Consider the following 6362-nt stretch of genomic DNA (forward strand, 5'->3'; position numbering starts at 1 on the left):
CTTGTGATTCATAATATTCTAGCTTTTCTAGGTTTGTTGAGCTTGACTACTGCTTTGGGTTCTTTCAGATGCTTATTGTAGATCAAAGCATGAAATAAGCCATAGGGATTGGGAGCTCTTCTTTCATCATGTCACACAACATAGTGCAAGGCCTGAACCCGGCCATGAGGAGGTGGGACCTCCATTTCCCCATCACCTCGTGCCTCTCCACGCGGTCCCCCCTTCGCATGCGATGATGCTCACCAGGTCCCTTGCCAGGCAGTGCTGCTCCATGGCTACCCTGTCCCTGTTGTCCCTGGGCAGCAAAGTATCGATGGACTGGAACACAGCCGAGTAGTAGTCCAGGGCCTCCAGAAACCTTGGAAAGAATGGCACCGTGTTTGTGTTGGCATCCTGCTCCACCAGCGTCACCACCTTCGGGTCCATCGCCCTCACCATGCGCAGGAGCCGGTCCCTTGGATTCGCCACGCTCACCCCCTCGTCCGGTATGTGATGCAGCTGCAGTGCGAAATTCACAGTAACAATTAATGGAGTCAAAGCTTGAAACTTTGAGTTCGTTGTTAAAGCGATCAAATTCTCTCTGGCTGCATACCCTCCAAGAGCTACAAAACCTGTTGACCCCAGTACAGGCAGCCCATTGCACACTTGCAGCCTTTGAGCTAGTTTTTTCTTTGAAAACATGGGACCTAAAGACCAAAGCAAAGATGGAGGATGATAGAGAGAACCACCAAGTATTGTCTGTGTCTCCTCCCTGTTCTGGAGATGCTTCTTTGCAGACCACCTTATTGCCAGGGAAAATATCATGCTAATGGAAGAGAATCACTAGTGGCTTATTGCAAAGAAGTCGTATTACTTGATGGAATCAAACACACATTAGCTGACTATAAAGAAACCATCTTACCTGATGACCAAGTATATACTTCAACTGGTGCAAAAGAAAATGCATGTACCTGTGAAGGTGAAGACAGGAGAGGGACAGAGCATGTAGATTGGTTGAGTTCCACAGCTTGCAGTAAGCCTGCATAAGTCCAGATTATAAGCTTGTGCATGGATGAGCTATCATGGGCTGCCATGTGTTTCAAAGTGCTCATAGCAATTGCAGTCATGTTTTTCCCACAGCAATTGCAGTTATGTTATTCCCATCAAGCTCTTACATGAGTTGAGATAGAGTGATTACTAGACAAATCGACATGTTGCGGTTGATTTGGACTACCCCAACCAGAAGATGTTCCATCCACTGCCTCCAAATGTTGGATCTGGTGTTTATTTGGGTGCAGTGGAAAGGGCAACGTCTTTTATTATAGATGAGCAGTGGTATGGCATTTTTACAAGTGTGAATCCAGGTTTCCCTCTTTGCTACTTGTTTTTGAGCTGTTTGCTGTTAAGGCATTCTGTATTGTCCATTTTATAAACTTCTCTGTGAGTTGAAAGAAGAATTCTGGTTTCCGTTTCTTGATATGACAATATTGATACTTGATGATGTTTGCTTATACAGCAGAGACATTTGTGTGAGCTGATGGTGCTTTCATTCCATTCGGGGCAATTTTGATGTCTCCAAAGTCACAACTACTATCAAAGGGGTAGGTGAGATGGGAGATGTTATAACTATTGACTTGCAAGAAAACATCAACAGCATCGTGGGGAGGAGGGTAATAAAAGTTGGCAGTAGCTTAGAGCTAACAGAAGAAAGCATCATGGCATATGCCTTTGAGTACAATGAGGAGAAGGGCAATTGCTTTTTCACTGATTTTCTAATTGTGGGCGAGAACCAGCAGGCATTTGACATGCAAGGAGACAGTGGTAGCCTGGTACTGATGCAGGGAGACAGTGACAGTGACAGTGACAGTGATAGTGGCAGTGACAGTGACAGTGACAGTGAGACAGTGATAGTGACAGTGGCATTTGACATGCAGGGAGACATGAATATGTACTTGGAATGGGCAGAGATTAATGATGCATTTGCTTACCTTTCCAATTCAACATCTTAACTTTGCAAGAATGTAGTGTAGCTCCTGAAGCGATTTTACTTTGTGCCTTAGCAGTATTTTGTTAACTAACTTGTGGGGTATAATTGCTGGTGCAGATGGTATAACTAACTTGTTACCTAATGAAGATGCAGATGATTCTGACCAACCACCACAAGATCACTATCGCAACCGGTCTCTTGGCCTTCAAGCACAAGTCTAGGCCTGCCAGCAATGGCTACACCTTCCTCAACAACAACGACACCCACAGTCACAACATCATCAATGGATCATCAGATTGTGATGAGGAGGATAGATTGGATGAGAAATCAGATGCAACAACTATTAGGAAATGCGTTGAAATTCAGCAAGCCATATCCATAAGAGCCACATCGTTTTTGCTGACAGAGTACAAGTATTTGGTTTATTTCATGGGCATATTTGTTGCTGTCATTTTCTTGTTCCTGGGATCTGTGAAGGGGTTCAGTACTAAGCCCCAGCCTTGCAGATACGATCCAAAGCAGGAATGTGCCCCAGCTCTCTTTACAACAATTTTCACTACAGTTGTATTTATATTGGGAGCTTTGATAGAGCTTTGATGTCATAGTGTTGGGATTTTTGGGCATGATGATCGCAATATATGCGAATGCTCGCACAACTTTGGAAGCCAAAAAAGGGATAGGCAAAGTATTCAAAATCGCCTTCCAATCAGGTTCGGTGATGGGTTTCTTACTTGCTGCTAATGGCCTCATAGTTTTATACATCACTATAAAACTGTTCCAGCTTTATTACAAGGATGATTGGGAGGGCCTTTTTGAGGCCATCACTGGCTATGGCTTGGATGCTCATCCGTGGCTCTATTTGAAAGGATTGGAGGTGAAATCTATACCAAAACTGCAGATGTTGTTGGAAAAGTAGAAAGGAATATCCCAGAGGACGATCCGTGAAATCCAGCGATCATTGCTGACAACGTGGGTGATAATGTGGGAGATATTGCTGGAATGGGTTCAGATTTGTTTGGCTCCTTTGCTAAAACATCTTGCGCAGCTCTTGTTGTGGCTTCCATGTCATCATTTGGCACAAATCATGACTTCACTGCTATGTGCTTCCCTCTACTCATTAGCTCTATGGGCATTCTGGTGTGCCTCATCACAACCTTGTTCGCAACTGATGTGTTCGAGATCTCAAATCTAAGGGATATTGAATCTACACTGAAGAGACAGTTACTGATATCCACCATCTTAATGACATTCGGTGCAACTTTTGTTTATACCATCCACGTTTTACATATATGAACCTAACGGTGGTGCAAAGATGGTTCAAAACTGGAAACTATTTTTTTACGTTGGAGTAGGACTTTGGGCAGGGTTGGTAATTGGCTACGTTACAGAGTATTTCACCAGCAATACATACAGACCAGTCTAGGATGTTGCTGATTCTTGCAGGACAGGAGCTGCTACCAATGTCATCTTTGGTTTGGCACTTGGCTACAAGTCTGTAATTGTTCCAATATTTGCTATTGCTGTTGCCATCTATGTCAGCCATACCCTAGCAGCCATGTACGGGATCACAGTTGTAGCTCTTGGAATGCTTTGTACCATTGCCACCTGTCTAGCCATAGATGCATATGGTTCCATAAGTGATAATGCTGGTATCACAACCGGTCTCTGGATGACCATGATACTTCTTACACATCTCTCCACAAGAAGCGCAGCCGCAGTATAGACTATGAGGCTGCGAAGGCTTTCAAGATGGACAAATTCCTCAACCATAGGACTTCTTCAAAGTCCAGCTTCCGACATCAACAGCCCCCAGTTGACAACGCTTTGGGGGAGCGCTTTCTCAGATTGGTCTCCGTGATCCGCACTTTGGGGGAGCGCTTTCTCAGATTAGAAGAGATGAAACTGCAGATGCAGAGAGAGTCTGAGTGATTTCATGATGATCTGGAGGCCAGGCGTACAAAGATGTTCCTAGAGTCCCAGAAGCAGATTGTTGAGATGTTTGCTTGGGCTCTGAGTAGCAGTAAGAAAACTGATGAGCTCTTACTGATGATTGTCGGTAGTTTGTTCATCATTTGATTATTCTAAATGTTTCTTTCTTCCAACTGATTTTTGGCTCTTCATGCTACGTTTCATATCATTTCATCTATATTACAACTAATGCATTGAAATTATTCCATGCTTTGTTTATAAGAAATGTTTTGAGCTGATGGGATGATATTTCATTTCATTCTTATTCCAGCTATTGAAATGTTCCAGCTGATATTTCATTATTATTCCAGCTGTTGAGTTGTTCTAGCTAATGTTTCATTGTTTCCAATTGTTGTTTGTCTATTTTCAGTTGATTCATCTGTTCAAGCTTATGTTTATTCTACTTGATGTTTTATCTATTCTAGCTAAGGAGCTGATGTTGCAACTAATGTGTGCTCACTTGATGCACTTATGGGGTTCCACTTTCGGTGTCGCGTGTCTCTCTTCTCTTCTCTCTTCCTCCGTTCCTCGTCTCCCTCGCGCACTGTTCAACAGGAAGTCTGTAAGATGCTTCAAACCAGAAGGAGAAGTTGGTGAGCCCATAAAAGTATGAACAATGAATTCCTTGTTTTCACCTGCTTAATTTACTATTAGATGGTGTAAAGAACAGGGCAAAAAAGGTATGCATGTTTTGATGTTTTGATGTTTTACAAATGCGTGTTTTGATGTTTTACAAATGTCTCTTATGTTTCTAAACTTTGGTTTATTATGTGTACATAAAGGTAACAAAATCACAAATGATGGTACAAGAGATAGTGGAACAATGAAAGCTAAGGAGGCCATTGGCCCTAATATCTCTTCAAATCACGATATAGGTATATGTCTTTATTTCTACTAAACTTTGAAAATTAAAATTTGTACATATTTTACATCTTGCTTTATTAGGTGATTCATTTTGAGATTAACTAGCTTTAACTAGTCTCTTTGTTTAATTTAAAATGTTCATAGTTATTCATATTTTTAAACTTTGAGTAATTGTGTGTATATATATAAATATAGATTAAAGAACAACAAAAGGTGGGAAAAGAGGTAATGTAAGAAAGGGAGATCAGGAGGTTACTTGCAATAATGTTTCTTCAAGTCAAGATGTAGGTATCAACTTTAAGGATCAAAAACTTGTACAAATTTGGTGACCCAAATTGATACAAAATATCTATTACAAAATATCTAATTACTTTATTTTGTGTTATTGAAATTTTTCATAACCTTGTATTATCGTGAGCTTTGGTTAACTCTATGTATATATAGGTAAACAAGTTACTAAAGATGACACAAGAGACAATGCAAGAAAGGAAGACATTGAGATTGCTTGCCTTAACACTTCTTCAAGACAAGAATCAGGTATTACCAGCTTTCTTATGTTGATAATGAGTCATTTTTTGAAATGGTTATACTAACTAATGATATTTGATCACTTGAGTATCATATAGGAGTGATACACATACCATCATATGATGATATCTATCGGCCACCCATGTTGAAATTTAGAGAAGAGGGTAGAAAAATATTTATTACTTTGCAACATATTGGAGATTTAAGGGATAAAACAATCAAGACACACATGTTGCTTAATTAGTTTTTAGTTCTATGCTCCTTTAAAATTATTTTCATTTTTCTTTTGGTTGCCAGAAGTAGATGTTGATGTCTTAATTTGTTTAATCTATTTTGATCATTAGATGTATGTTATTGATCCTTACTTAGAAATGATGACATTCTCTATATAATTTTCTAGTTAAATTTTTATTGTGCAATTTCTTGTTTGATATTAGCATGTCTAAGAGGAAGGGCAAAGTAGATTAAGTCGTAAGGAAAAAAGAGAATTTCCATAGAATTCCCTAGTTGAAAGTACATATAAGTAGGGAATGTAAAAAATAGGAAAAATGAGAGATTTCCTAGTGAGAGTACCTAGGGAATCACCTCTAGAAATTTTTTCCTATATATGAAATATTTACTATATAGGAATAATTCCCTACATAGAAAATTTTGTATTTTCCTATTCCTACATAGGAAAGGTCTTATGTGATTCCCTACCTATTCTCACTAGGAAATGTCCCATTTTCCCTAGTTTTTACTTTCCCCACTTATATGTATTTTCAACTAGGGAATTATATGGGGAATTCTATTTTTTTCCTATATGGGGATCGATTGAAAGTTCCTTGTGTATAAACCTTATTATACAATTAGTAGCAAGCATTGCAATATGTATCTCGTAATTTCTCTACTTGAAGATGATAAAAAATACTTTCTTTTTATTATGGAAAATTCAATTTAGCTTTAAACTTGACTATTGATTATTGAGTATGCACGTGTGCGCATGATAAAAACCATAGAATTAAAAATACACATTGAATCATTAAGCAAATTAAGT

The 6362-nt window shown here is 39.3% G+C and overlaps 1 pseudogene; it reads left to right on the plus strand.

Moving 5' to 3' along the window:
• The first annotated feature begins 2107 nt into the window (after positions 1 to 2107).
• On the plus strand, positions 2108 to 3689 carry LOC148018337 (pyrophosphate-energized vacuolar membrane proton pump 1 pseudogene; annotated as a pseudogene).
• The last annotated feature ends 2673 nt before the right edge of the window (positions 3690 to 6362 follow it).

This window comes from Lygodium microphyllum, chromosome 21 (genome assembly GCF_053477565.2).
Source record: "Lygodium microphyllum isolate KBCC chromosome 21, Lygodium_microphyllum_v1.1.10, whole genome shotgun sequence".
In the NCBI taxonomy this organism is placed as follows: Eukaryota; Viridiplantae; Streptophyta; class Polypodiopsida; order Schizaeales; family Lygodiaceae; genus Lygodium; species Lygodium microphyllum.